We start from the raw sequence: 15146 nt of genomic DNA, 5'->3' as shown, positions 1-15146 counted from the left end.
CAGTATGTGACGTATGACGTGACAGTATGTGACGTGTGACGTGACAGTATGTGACGTGTGTAAGAAGGTGCACTTGCTGTTTGTGAGAGGGAGACACAGGAAAGAGTGTTAAGAGCCTGTCGTGTACTGCCAGCAGCTAAAAGCAACTGCGTGAGAATTCACAGACCTGTGGATGTGTTGAAGGTGTGCTGGAAAATGCGGAATGGAAATTAGGGAGCAGCAGAAAAGAGGAATGTATTATTTAAATCAGTGCGTTGGAAAACACGGACTGGAGTTTTTTTATAAACTGGATCTGGATCGGCATTTTCCCATGCCTTGCCGATACGCAATTTTTGGCAAATATTGGCAGCTGATCCGATCCAAATATCGGATCGGGACATCCCTAATGTCACCTGTGCAACAAATCCAGTCATGAAATTTCCTCGCTTCTAAATATTCCAAAGTCAACTGTCGGCTTTATTATAAGAACATGGAAAAGTTTGGGAACAACAGCGACTCAGCCACAAAGTGGTAGGCCACGTAAACTGACTGCATTGTGCTGAGTGTGAAATTTGGTGGAGGAGGAATTATGGTTTCGGGTTGTTTTTCAGGAGTTGGGCTTGGCCCCTTAGTTCCAGTGAAAGGAACTCTCCAGGATACCAAAACATTTTGGACAATTCCATGCTCCCAACCTTGTGGGAACAGTTTGGAGCGGGCCCCTTTCTCTTCCAACATGACTGTGCACCAGTGCACAAAGCAAGGTCCATAAAGACATGGATGACAGAGTCTGGTGTGGATGAACTTGACTGAACACTTTTGGGATGTATTAGAACAAAGACTGAGAGCCAGGCCTTCTCGACCAACATCAGTGTGTGACCTCCCCAATGCGCTTTTGGAAGAATGGTGGAAAATTCCTATAAACACACTCCGCAACCTTGTGGACAGCCTTCCCAGAAGAGTTGAAGCTGTAATAGCTGCAAAAGGTGGACCGACATCATATTGAACCCTATAGGTTAGGAATTGGATGGCACTTCAAGTTCATATGTGAGTAAAGGCAGGTGGCCAAATACTTTTGGCAATATAGTGTATCATGGTCATCCTTATATTTAGTGTTTTCTGTTTGAATACACATTTATCACATTTTGTTTTATTCAGCTGACATTTAGTAAGCACTAGCTGCTACTTTTAGTCTTGAAATGTTCCAAATGCCAATGGCTTAGTAACGGTCCATAGTTCGGTCCACTGACAGCAAAGGTGAGAGCTGCAGCCCCGTTAAAAAGCACTTCACCTCCAAAGACTCTTAAGGTGTAAATCAATAAGAGATGGAGCAAGGCAATACATTTTCATTGTCCGGCCTCTTGCTGGATTGTCAGCGCGTGACCTGCTATACAGCGAGATGGAGAATAGCTCACCTACATCTAACCAGGAGCGTTATTGAGCCAAATTGTCCTTCTCATTCATTTTTTCTTCTGTTTTTGACTGTATAGTTTTCTTTTTCTCTGAATGCCAAGAGGCAAATAGACACAGTGTTTACATTAAAAGAGAATAAATAGCCCCACTGTCATTCTTGCCTGCAGTTCCAGCAAGCTCAGTATAAATCTTTTAAATTATAAATCAATAAATAGTTAATACAATAATAGGAATCTTTATAAATATTTGAGTAAGGGCATCAAGACAGAGTGGGCGCTCGGTTAAGCTCCATGCACATAAAGTAACATTGGTGCCTGTGTGTACTTTCATTGCAGATTAACAAGGAAAACACGCACAGAACAGGCAGAACCTCCCCTTTGACAGTCCATGTAAGCACAATGTACAGTAAAGTAAAACAAAGCAGGTTTAATCAAAACATAAAAAAATGAAACTCAGCAGCCGATATTGACAGTAAAAAGTCGTTGTCGCAATTGTTGTGAATGAATTCAAACCATAACCAAGCATGCATCACTATAGTTCTTGTCTCAAAGTAGGTGTACTGTCACGACCTGTCACATCACGCCATAACTTATTTAGATTTGTTTGGTGTTTTTCTGTGTGTAATGTTTTAGTTATTGTCTCGCGCTCCTATTTTGGTGGTTTTTCCTGTGTTTTTATTTTCCTGTGGCAGTTTCATATCTTCCTTTGAGCGCTATTCCCCGCACCTGCTTTATTTTCGCAATCAAGACTATTTAAGTTGTGCGGACGATATCCTTCTTTGCGGGGACATTGTTGATTGTCATGTCATATACAAATGTACTTTGTGGACACCATCTGCTCCACATGCTGTAAGTCTTTGCTGTCGTCCAGCATTCTGTTTTTGTTTACTTTGCAGCCAGTTCAGTTTTAGTTTCGTTTTGCATTGCCATCCCTAAGCTTCAATGCCTTTTCTTAGTGGCACACGCCTTTTGTTTATTTTTTGGTTTAAGTGTTAGATACCTTTTTACCTACACCCTGCCTCCCGCATATTGTGATCATGACAAACCATGTTCCCGACATCTACAAAGTGACGGAGGCAGATAATTAGATATATCCATATTTGTGTGTTACTTCTTTATTTTCATAGTCATATTACAAAACAGCTAGTGTTCTTTATTTGTTATCTTTTGGTTGTCTGCAAGTACTGTGTGCCAACTTTTAAGAATGTGAAGGGGGAGATCTTCTCTGCTTCTCGTCTAAAACCGACTTTAGATAATAAACAAAAGGGACCTGGAGTGAGCTGAGAGAGAGGGGGAGTAGCAATAAATCATTTTTCTTATCTTCTCCTGTGCCCAGCTGTGGAGTAAGAGGGACAAGGAGGGTGGGGGCAAGAGAGACGTTAAAGAAGAGAAGTTTTCCGTATGTGGGGGAAGACCATTTTTAGCTGCGCGAGTGAGCGCTTCTGTACGGGATTTGGTCTCAAGTTTATTTCCAAAGGCTTTGGAAATAAAATTACAAAATATCTATTCTGTCTCTGGTGGTTCTTCTACTCAGCTTTATGTGTCATCAAAAGAGCTTGGGAGTGACCAGCAACTTAAATTCCCTGGGAGGAACACCTGGTCAAAACGCAACAGTTTAAGTGTTAGATACCTTTTTACCTACACCCTGCCTCCCGCATATTGTGATCATGACAAACCATGTTCCCGACATCTACAAAGCAATTAGCTACCTGCTGCCACCTACTGATATGGAAGAGTATTACATGGTTACTCTGCCGAGCTCTAGACAGCACAGATACTCAACAACGGCACATTTGCGAATTATAATTACTGGTTTGCAAAAAATATTTTTAACCCAATTAGGTGAAATTACATAATCTCCCACGGCACACCAGACTGTATCTGTATCTCACAGTGGTTGAAAAACACTGCACTAAGTAATACATTAAAAAATAGGATAAACAATCTATAACAAATTGTCATAATTATTGCAGAAATACCGATCACAGAGAACATGCAAACGACGACTTAATTGAGTTGTAATGTTTGATGCTCAAAGTTATCGTTGTTCCTAAATGCAACTTTACTTTCTGTAACCACCATTGGAGCTTTTTGAAGAATGATGGGCTGTATCGTTGTGGCTGACCTAGCGCAGCGGCGCAAACTGCATTATGCCGGCTGCTGCTGCCGTGTAGACGTCAGCAATAACTTAGCAGTAGTTGTACACGCACTTGTTGCAGGTGGCTGCGTCTGCATTCACTTGGCATCAAAATAAGTCCTGCTACGTCCCGCTGTTGCTCACTTTGAGGACTCACCAATGTGGAGATGTGTCATTGATGAGGCAGGAGTTAAAGGTGAAGAACATCATTAAGTTGTTTTACCAAAAGTTGGTACTGAAGTCCAGCTGGGTGACTAACTTTGTTGATTGCCATAACACAATAATAGAAAATAAGACACATACTGGACTGCAATAAATACACTGTATAATGTAGTGTTGTAACGATACCAATATTTTGGTACCGGTACTACAATTATTTTGGTACTTTTCTAAATAAAGGGGACCACAAAAAAATTGCATTATTGGCTTTATTTTAACAAAAAATCTTAGGGTACATTAAACATATGTTTGTTATTGCAGTTAAGTCCTTAAATAAAATAGTGAACATACAAGACAACTTGTCTTTTAGTAGTAAGTAAACAAACAAAGGCTCCTAATTTTGCTGCTGACATATGCAGTAACATATTGTGTCATGTATCATTCTATGATTTTGTCAACATTATTAAGGACAAGTGGTAGAAAATTAATTATTAATCTACTTGTTCATGTACTGTTAATATCTGCTTACTTTCTCTTCTAACATGTTCTATCTACACTTCTGTTAAAATGTAATAATCACTTTTTCTTCGGTTGTTTGATACTTTACATTAGCCTTGGATGATACCCCAAATTTGGTTATCAATCCGATACCAAGTCGTTACAGGATCATACATTGGTCATATTCAAAGTCCTCATGTGTCCAGGGACATATTTACTGAGTTTATTAACATAATATACATTTTAAAAAAACGAAAGAAGATGTGATGCCAAAAACTCTCGACGTAATCGTAGTCGTATCGACTAGATACATGCCTGTATTTGATATCATTACAGTGGATGTTAGGTGTAGATCCATTAATGGCGGTTTTTTACATTTTGATGCTGGTGAGCTACGGTGAGTAGTGAACAGTGTTGGGTTACTTACTGAAAATCAGTAACTAGTTACAGTTACTAGTTACTTTATTTCAAAAGTAACTCAGTTACTAACTCAGTTACTTACACCAAAAAGTAATGCGTTACTGTGAAAAGTAACTATTTAGTTACTTCTTTTTTCTTCTTTTTCCCCCCTTTTTTTAAGGCTCCCATTTATGCCCTTTAAGCCTTCATTTCAGTACTGTTATGGCACTGGAGAATAATACAATATGTTGATCAACTTGACATGCATTTGCATCACTGAACTCAGAAAGCAATGTGGTCTACATACAACACACAAAGACAAAGGTATGTTTCAAAAAGCCAATTTATTTCAGGCCAGAACAAGTTAACAAACTATTTCAAATAACTGCAACATAATGACACTCTTAACTTTAAGTAAATAGGATTTTTGATCCAAGACACAACTTACATTTAACTAAAATGTTATTTTCTTTGTGCTCGACAAAAGAAAAGTATTGAGAATGTCTCCATGTTAAGAAACTCGACTTCTGGCTTCTCCATGATATCTTGTTAGTTATGAGAGTAGCGTGCGTGCGTGTGTGTGTGTGTGTGTGTGTGTGTGTGTGTGTGTGTGTGTGTGTGTGTGTGTGTGTGTGTGTGTGTGTGTGTGTGTGGCCCTTTAAGATATGACAGCATGTGAGATGAGTGACGTCAGTGAGTGAGTGGGCGAGAGAAGTGAGGGAGCGGCGGCGACAGTGAGTGCGTGCAGGTGCTCTAGCTTGGTGGATGGCTGCGTCCAATAAAGTCACAAAGTTGCAACAAACCGCCGGCCTCGTCATTCACCCTCAGCTGTAAAGACCCATTTCCGGGTAAAGTGAAGGTTGTTAGCCCCGAAGTACATCGGCCCTGGAGGAACGTCTCCTCTGCGCCCCTCAACTACGGTATGGGAGTCCCCGCACCCACCCACAGAAAGCACGCCTTTTCTTTTCCACCGCAGCGCTCCAATAAAACACGCTTAGATCTTCTGTTTCTAGCCGATACTACATAAAAAAGAACGTAAAATAACGCAGTAACGCATTATGTAGTAACGGTAACTGAGTTACTGAATATAAAAAATAACGCTTTAGATTACTAGTTACCGCCGAAACTAACGGCGTTACAGTAACACGTTACAAAGTAACGCGTTAGTCCCAACACTGGTAGTGAAGCATGTTTAGCTATTCCTCGTCCTGCAGGGATGATACTTGTAAGAAACTTACTTTATTTGTCGCCATGGAGACCAGGATTAGTGATTTAGAAATCGCTAAAACACTGCAGACGGCGTATGGACGTTAGCCGCTAGCTCACTAGCCATGTCTTAAAGCACCTCTTCCTGAGGGCGTTTCAGTGTTATAACTTCACCTTTTTTGTTAATTTTCAAGCCAAAATGCGTCCGTTCTCCCTTTTCTGTCTACACACTGTGTCTGCTTGTAAGTACTCCGTGATTGTGTGCCGCCGAACATGCTCGTCTGCTCGTAAAACCAGCAATGTCACGACGTGACTTCGATGCGGGCGCGGGGGGTGCAGGACTGGTACGTTTCAGAGACTGTATCGTACCGAAAATTATTAGACTTAGACTTAGACTTCCTTTTTATTGTCATTCAAATTTGAACTTTACAGCACAGATAAGAATGAAATTTTGTTACATAAGCTCATGGTAGTGCAGGATAAAAAAGCATTAAGGTGCATATATAAATAAATAAATATATATAAATATATATATATATATATATAAAATAAATAAATATATATAAATAAATAAATAGATATTAGTATCGCGGTACTATACTAATACCGGTCTACCGCACAACCCTAGTATAATGTTACACTTAATTCAGGCCAGAAATGTATAGAATATGCTAAAAAATAGATAAATCTGTGATGCAGTGAAGCTGCAATATTTGAAGTGCGATGTGGCGAGGGACTATTGTACTGTCAACAAGATGACTCATGGCTTTAATGGGAGTTAAACAACGGGATTTTCATACCATAAATGAACATAAAAACAGAAAGAGTGCAAACAGCCAGCTACTGTATACCTCTCCTCTCCCTGTTTATCCTCCCATCCTTCTATCTCCCTGACAGCCATCCACCGAGAGTTAATTTGCCGGAACGTTCCCGTTGCACATTGTGATCACCTCGTGAATATCCCCATAATTCTCTCTGCCTCCGCTTCTCCCTCTCATCCAGCTATATGGAAATGACACAGCGGGCTTGACATTTCAATTTACTAGTAACGGATGGTGGCTATCACTGCAGCAGCCGCGCGCAGCCCTTTTCCTGTTCACTTTCTTTATTTTTTATTTTTTGCTGGCTAAGGCAGGGATGCTGCTGAAGTGCGTGCTGGAGTTCACGCCTCCTCTCCTCCGTATCTCTGCTGGTCCTCTGGGGAGAGATGCTGCCATGTGGCCTTGTCAATGTTCGTAAGCTGTTACCAAGCAAATTATTGCTTTTTTTTGACCCCACCCCAACCTCTTCTACTCTATCTTTCTTTTCCCAAATTATAACTGCAGTTATTGATCGATATCTTTGGTCATGATGCCTCTCAGCTTGTTATCCCATCAGTGCGCCATTAGTACCTACCCCTCCTTTTCCAAACGATTTGTTTCTCTATTCCCTCGCCTCTTTCTCATTTCCCAGCTCTGTTTTACATAAATCCAGCTGGTCATTAGAGCTATCATGAGTTAATATTTATAATGTTTTTCCTTTCTTTACCTTTTCTCTGTATACAAATACAGGTAAAAGCCAGTAAATTTGAATATTTTGAAAAACGTGATTTATTTCAGTAATTGCATTCAAAAGGTGTAACTTGTACATTATATTTATTCATTGCACACAGACTGATGCATTCAAATGTTTATTTCATTTAATTTTGATGATTTGAAGTGGCAACAAATGAAAATCCAAAATTCCGTGTGTCACAAAATTAGAATATTACTTAAGGCTAATACAAAAAAGGGATTTTTAGAAATGTTGGCCAACTGAAAAGTATGAAAATGAAAAATATGAGCATGTACAATACTCAATACTTGGTTGGAGCTCCTTTTGCCTCAATTACTGCGTTAATGCGGCGTGGCATGGAGTCGATGAGTTTCTGGCACTGCTCAGGTGTTATGAGAGCCCAGGTTGCTCTGATAGTGGCCTTCAACTTTTCTGCGTTTTTGGGTCTGGCATTCTGCATCTTCCTTTTCACAATACCCAACAGATTTTCTATGGGGCTAAGGTCAGGGGAGTTGGCGGGCCAATTTAGAACAGAAATACCATGGTCCGTAAACCAGGCACGGGTAGATTTTGCGCTGTGTGCAGGCGCCAAGTCCTGTTGGAACTTGAAATCTCCATCTCCATAGAGCAGGTCAGCAGCAGGAAGCATGAAGTGCTCTAAAACTTGCTGGTAGACGGCTGCGTTGACCCTGGATCTCAGGAAACAGAGTGGACCGACACCAGCAGATGACATGGCACCCCAAACCATCACCCAACCATGCAAATTTTGCATTTCCTTTGGAAATCGAGGTCCCAGAGTCTGGAGGAAGACAGGAGAGGCACAGGATCCACGTTGCCTGAAGTCTAGTGTAAAGTTTCCACCATCAGTGATGGTTTGGGGTGCCATGTCATCTGCTGGTGTCGGTCCACTCTGTTTCCTGAGATCCAGGGTCAACGCAGCCGTCTACCAGCAAGTTTTAGAGCACTTCATGCTTCCTGCTGCTGACCTGCTCTATGGAGATGGAGATTTCAAGTTCTAACAGGACTTGGCGCCTGCACACAGCGCAAAATCTACCCGTGCCTGGTTTACGGACCATGGTATTTCTGTTCTAAATTGGCCCGCCAACTCCCCTGACCTTAGCCCGATAGAAAATCTGTGGGGTATTGTGAAAAGGAAGATGCAGAATGCCAGACCCAAAAACACAGAAGAGTTGAAGGCCACTATCAGAGCAACCTGGGCTCTCATAACACCTGAGCAGTGCCAGAAACTCATCGACTCCATGCCACGCCGCATTAACGCAGTAATTGAGGCAAAATGAGCTCCAACCAAGTATTGAGTATTGAACATGCTCATATTTTTCATTTTCATACTTTTCAGTTGGCCAACATTTCTAAAAATCCCTTTTTTGTATTAGCCTTAAGTAATATTCTAATTTTGTGACACACGGAATTTTGGATTTTCATTTGTTGCCACTTCAAATCATCAAAATTAAATGAAATAAACATTTGAATGCATCAGTCTGTGTGCAATGAATAAATATAATGTACAAGTTACACCTTTTGAATGCAATTACTGAAATAAATCAAGTTTTTCAAAATATTCTAATTTACTGGCTTTTACCTGTATATATACATATATATATGTACTGTATATAAATAAATATATATATATATATTAGGGCTGTGAATCTTTGGGTGTCCCACGATTCGATTCAATATCGATTCTTGGGGTCACGATTCGATTCAAAATCGATTTTTTTTTCCAATTCAACACGATACTCGATTCAAAAACTATTTTTTCCCGATTCAAAACGATTCTCTATTCATTCAATACATAGGATTTCAGCAGGATCTACCCCAGTCTGCTGACATGCAAGCAGAGTAGTAGATTTTTGTAAAAAGCTTTTATAATTGTAAAGGACCATGTTTTATCAACTGATAGCAATAATGTAAATTTGTTTTAACTATTAAATGAACAAAAAATATGACTTATTTTATCTTTGTGAAAATATTGGACACAGTGTGTTGTCAAGCTTATGAGATGCGATGCAAGTGTAAGCCACTGTGACACTATTGTTCTTCTTTTTTTTATAAATGTCTAATGATAATGTCAATGAGGGATTTTAATCACTGCTATGTTGAAATTGTAACTAATATTGATACTGTTGTTGATAATATTCATTTTTGTTTCACTACTTTTTGTCATGTTTGTGTAATCATGTTTTGTTTTAAGTCATGTTTTGTTTAGTTTCTGTCTTTTCACTCCCTTGTCTTGTCACCATAGTTACCCATTAGTTTTCACCTGTCACGTCACGCACCTGTTTCACGTCTTGAGTCACGCACCTGTTTTCGTTAATCATGTCTGTAGTATTTAAGTTCAGTGTTTTTCAGTTTGTTTCTCTGACGACCTCGCACCCCATACCGCACCACATTTATGCTCTGTTCATGTCTCCAACTCTTTTTTCATGCCGGTTCCATGTCAAGTAAGTTTTTGTTTATCAAGCCACAGTTAATGTTTTTGTTTAATTGTTCATAGTTTATTCTCCGCCATTGTGCGCGCTTTCATTTATTCTTTTTTTGATATATTAAATAAATCATGTACCTCCATTCCCGTCTCGCCCGTGCCAACTTTCCGTTGCTTCCCGGAAAAGCACACACCCAGGACCAAGTCTTGACACTTTTGGTTTGTTCTGTGTCGTTTTTGTGTCTCCTCTCAATTGCTCTGTTTATTGCAGTTCTGAGTGTTGCTGGGTCGGGTTTGGTTTTGGAATTGGATTGCATTGTTATGGTATTGCTGTGTATTGTTTTGTTAGGTTGATTAATTAATTTTTATTTATTTTTTATTTTTTTTTAAATAAAAAAAAATACAAATAAAAATCAATTTTTTTAAAACAAGAATCGATTCTGAATCGCACGTGAGAATCGCAATTCAAATCGATTTTTCCCACACCCCTAATATATATATAATATATATATATATATATATATTTATATATATATATATATAATACTTGCCAACCCTCCCGGATTTTCCGGGAGACTCCCGAAATTCAGCGCCTCTCCCGAAAACCTCCCGGGACAAATTTTCTCCCAAAAATCTCCCGAAATTCAGGCGGACCTGAGTGACGTGTCGACACCCTGTTTTCACGTCCGCTTTCCCACAATACAAACAGCGTGCCTGCCGAATCACGTTATAACTGTAGAATGATCGAGGGCGAGTTCTTGGTTTCTTATGTGGGTTTATTGTTAGGCAGTTTCATTAACGTCCTCCCAGCGCGGTAACAACACACAACAACAGCAGTCACGTTTTCGTCTACCGTAAAGCAGTTCGTCTGCCGTAAACAGCAATGTTGTGACACTCTTAAACAGGACAATACTGCCATCTACTGTACATGCATATGTGACAATAACATCTACGGCTTTTAGAGAGTGCAGTGCACAACTGCGCAAACAACAAGGAGACGAAGCAGAATGCATCATCAGAGAGGGTGTTCTGCTCCTCCTCTCTTTAGAGAGTGCAGTGCACAACTGCGCACACAACAAGGAGACGAAGCAGAATGCATCATCAGAGAGGGTGTTCAGCATGGTTATAAAAATAGTGACAGAGAATAGAACAAGGATGGACAATTCAACCCTTAACTCAACAATGAGTAGATGAGTGTTATGTGTGTGTATATGTGTAATTAAATGAACACTGAAATTCAAGTTTTTCTCTTATTTATATATATATATATGTGTGTGTGTGTATATATATATATATATATATATATATATATATATATATATATATATATATATATATATATATAGCTAGAATTCACTGAAAGTCAAGTATTTCTTTTATATATATATATATATATGAAATACTTGACTTGGTGAATTCTAGCTGTAAATATACTCCTCCCCTCTTAACTACGCCCCCAACCACTATATTTTCATTTAATAAGTTGTAGGTGTATTTATTTCAGTATAAAAGTGTACAAAGTTTTTTGCTTCGGTCATGAAATGATGATAATGGTGTGCCAGGGCGTACATGCATTATTTATTAAACGCTTAAATCGCTAGAGTCTACATCAACTTCAGATGAGTCTGTCAATTCTAAATTGTTGTTATTTTTATGTTGTTTTTTGTTTTTGTTTTCTGCCCTTTTTGTAAGAGACAACTATGTTTTTTCATGGCAAATCTTCCACAAAAACTATTTTCCACAGTGGAATATTTGATGTGAAGTAATCGTAGCCTTGGATAGGACAATAATTCTTAAAAACATTGATTTTGATTCAATATTATGTTTTGAACAATGACAGTTTTAAGGAAAAAAACAGCATTGTTTTGTAAGTCAACATTGCAACTTTTTCTAAATTACATTTCACCTGTAGGCTTTTTTCCCCACTTTTGTTGTATGTATGTACGTATGTAAGTATGTATGTTCACATGGTCTCGTTTTTTAGATACACCATTACTCAGTCCCAATTTGTTTCATGTAACTGATGATACCCTCCTGTCCTTTGCTTGTTATGAGCTGCTGTTCTACTGCTATTACGACAAGCATATATGATACAACTTTGCGTAATAGGCAATTAGTCGTTTAGATGATACTTCTGTCGATAATGTGGAATGGATTGTGATTAATTGCGATTTGAAGCAAGTTAGTCAATTAATCAATCAACAATTATTTATACAGCCCTTAGCCCCGGAGCAGAAAAGCGGCAGATCAGCTGGTCTAAAAAGGGTTCTATCTAAAAGCTAGAGTATATAAATTAGTTTTAGGAAACTTGTGTGCTTTACTAGCAGTGCTGGTGTCAATTCTGTCCAAACTAATTTGCTTATTGAAGAAGAAAGCAATGACATGGGTTAAGATCTGCATTCACTATGGCAGGGGATCTTAACCTTTTTGACCTCGGGGCCCACATTTTCTATTACAGAAGGTTTCGGGGCCCCTCAAGTAATTAACACTGAATTAATACTCTTACTCTTGATTTTAATCTTATTCAATAACCGTATGTCAAATGTTATGAAACCATAACATTAAATACATTTTACCTGAACTTTGCCTGCTGTCTCTGCATCCTGGGGTTATGACAAACACAATTGTGTCACAAAACGCAACAGCTATGTTTACAACAACAACATTGATAGAAAATTATGTAGAAGTTGTGGTTAAATTTATTGTACCACTCGAATGTTGGGGCACACTTATTGCTATAAATGAAGTGTTCTAGAACTTTTCAGTAGGGTATATTGCAGCCTCTTACGATATACAAAACCAAAAACCAGCGAAGTTGGCACGTTGTGGAAATCGTAAATAAAAGCATAATACAATGATTTGCAAATTATTTTCAACCTCTATTCAGTTGAATAGACGGCAAAGACAAGATACTTAACGTTCGAACTGGAAAACTTTGTTATTATTTGCAAATATTAGCTCATTTGGAATTTGATGTTTCAAAAAAGCTGGCACAAGTGGCAATAAATACTGATAAAGTTGAGGAAAGCTCATCAAACACTTATTTGTAACATCCCACATGTGAACAGACCAATTGGGAACAGGTGGGTACCATGAGTGGGTATAAAAGCAGCTTCCATGAAATGCTCAGTCATTCACAAACAAGGATAGGGCGAGGGTCACCACTTTGTGAACAAATGTGTGAGTAAATTGTCGAACAGTTTAAGAACAACATTTCTCAACGAGCTATTGCAAAGAATTTAGGGATTTCACCATCTACGGTCCGTAATATCATCAAAAGGTTCAGAAAATCTGGAGAAATCACTGCAGGTAAGCGATGATATTACGGACCTTCAATACCTCAGGCGGTACTGCATCAAAAAGCGACATCAGTGTGTAAAGGATATCACCACATGGGCTCAAGAACACGTCAAAAAAACAATGTCAGTAACTATAGTTTGTCGCTACATCTATAAGTGCAAGTTAAAACTCTACTATGCAAAGCGAAAGCCATTTATCAACAACACCCAGAAACGCTGCATGCTTTGCTGGGCTTGAACTCATCTAAGATGGACTGATGCAAAGTGTAAAAGTGGCCTGTGGTCCGACGAGTCCACATTTCAAATTGTTTTTGGAAACTGTGGACGTCGTGTCCTCCGGGAGAAAGAGGAAAATAACCATCGGATTGTTATAGGCGCAAAGTTGAAAAGCCAGCATCTGTGATGGTATGGGGGTGTATTAGTGCCCAAGGCATGGGTAACTTACACGTCTGTGAAGGCACCATTAATTCATACAGGTTTTGGAGCAACAGATGTTGCCATCCAAGCAACGTTATCATGAACGCCCCTGCTTATTTCAGCAAGACAATGCCAAGCCATGTGTTTCAACAGCGTGGTTTCATAGTAAAAGAGTGCGGGTACTAAACTGGCCTGCCTGTAGTCCAGACCTGTCTCCCATTGAAAATGTGTGGCGCATAATGCAGCCTAAAATACCACAACGGAGACCCCGGATTGTTGAACAACTTAAGTTGTACATCAAGCAAGAATGGGAAAGAATTCTACTTGAAAAGCTTCATAAATTGGTCTCCTCAGTTCCCAAACGTTTACTGAATGTTGTTAAAAGGAAAGGCCATGCAACACAGTGGTAAAAATGCCATTGTGTCAACTTGTTTGCAATGGAGTTGCTGCCATTTAAGTTAATGATTATTTGTCCAAAAAAATAAGTTTTTCAGTTCGAACATTAAATATCTTGTCTTTGCAGTCGATTCAATTCAATACAAGTTGAAAAAGATTTGCAAAGCATTGCATTCTGTTTTTATTTACGAATTACACAACATGCCAACTTCACTGGTTTTGGGTTTTGGACATTGCAATATATTATTTAGCATTTACTTTGTAGAACCATTTCTAAACCGGTTACAAAGGCTACTAATTTTACAAATCTTAATACATTCTAAAAATAACCACAACATTTGCTGTCACGTCACAAAGCAAAATCTGAGGCCACAATCTGACAAGGTGCAATTAGATTGAGGGCCTCTAATGTCGGCCATAGTTGCATCTCCTTTGCAGTTCTCTGCTTGCCGCTGGGTTGTGGAATTGAAGCCAGCATGAACCTCACATCCACCGTATGAGCTCCAATGTTCCTGACAAGCAGGTCCGAACCCCAGGTAGATCATCAGGTAGATGACAATGAATAATCAAAGAGTCAGCTTCCCCGGGACCAAAGGTCTAACTGGAGTCGAGGCACTGGAGCGATGCGGAAATGGGCACGCAGGGGCACACATAGGCGTCTTTCTACAATTTGATGTAATCAGCATCTGATTCGGATGTGAGAAAGGCATGTAGCTGTTTGACAATCAGACTATCAGCGTGAGAGGACAGCCGGGGCTCATAGAGAAGACCCATGACTTCACTGAAGTATAGAATAGGAACGTTTTTTAAGAATGAGACTCATTTACTGTACTTCCCTGTTGGAAGAAAGTAACTTTATTTTCCACTGAATGAGTCAGATGCGTTTAAATGTCTAGAGACTTCTTATACTCACTGGTTGAAGCAATATAGAAGAGACCATTTCTAGTATTATTGTAGTGTCAAGATTTTCTTCTTAAAATGGAACTGCCCTTTTTTTCTTAATTTTACCCATTATTTACAATACTTTACAAGACAAGCACACACTTTTTTTTATTCACTTTTACTAGTAAATCAATGTAAGCAAAAGTCGGCTGCTCTCTTCTGCCTTTAAAGGGAAACTGCACTTTTTTTTTTAATTTTGCCTATCATTCACAATACTTATGAGAGACAAGAAGACATAAGGTTTTAGTTTTTTTTTGCTTCCTAACATGTAAAAAATGGTCTCCTTCTAGGTAGCAATCATTTCTAACTCTCAGTGGCCTAGTGCAGGG

General features: G+C 39.1%; 1 protein-coding gene across 2 annotated transcripts in view; it reads left to right on the top strand.

The window, feature by feature from the left end:
• The window catches only part of prdm16 (PR domain containing 16), a 755270-nt gene that overhangs the window by 56387 nt on the left and 683737 nt on the right, over window positions 1-15146 (top strand). The window lies entirely within an intron of this gene.

The sequence above is a fragment of the Nerophis lumbriciformis genome, linkage group LG01 (genome assembly GCF_033978685.3).
Source record: "Nerophis lumbriciformis linkage group LG01, RoL_Nlum_v2.1, whole genome shotgun sequence".
NCBI classification, from domain to species: Eukaryota; Metazoa; Chordata; class Actinopteri; order Syngnathiformes; family Syngnathidae; genus Nerophis; species Nerophis lumbriciformis.
The sequence above is the reverse complement of the archived record's forward strand: the minus strand, read 5'-3'. Positions and strand labels throughout refer to the sequence as shown.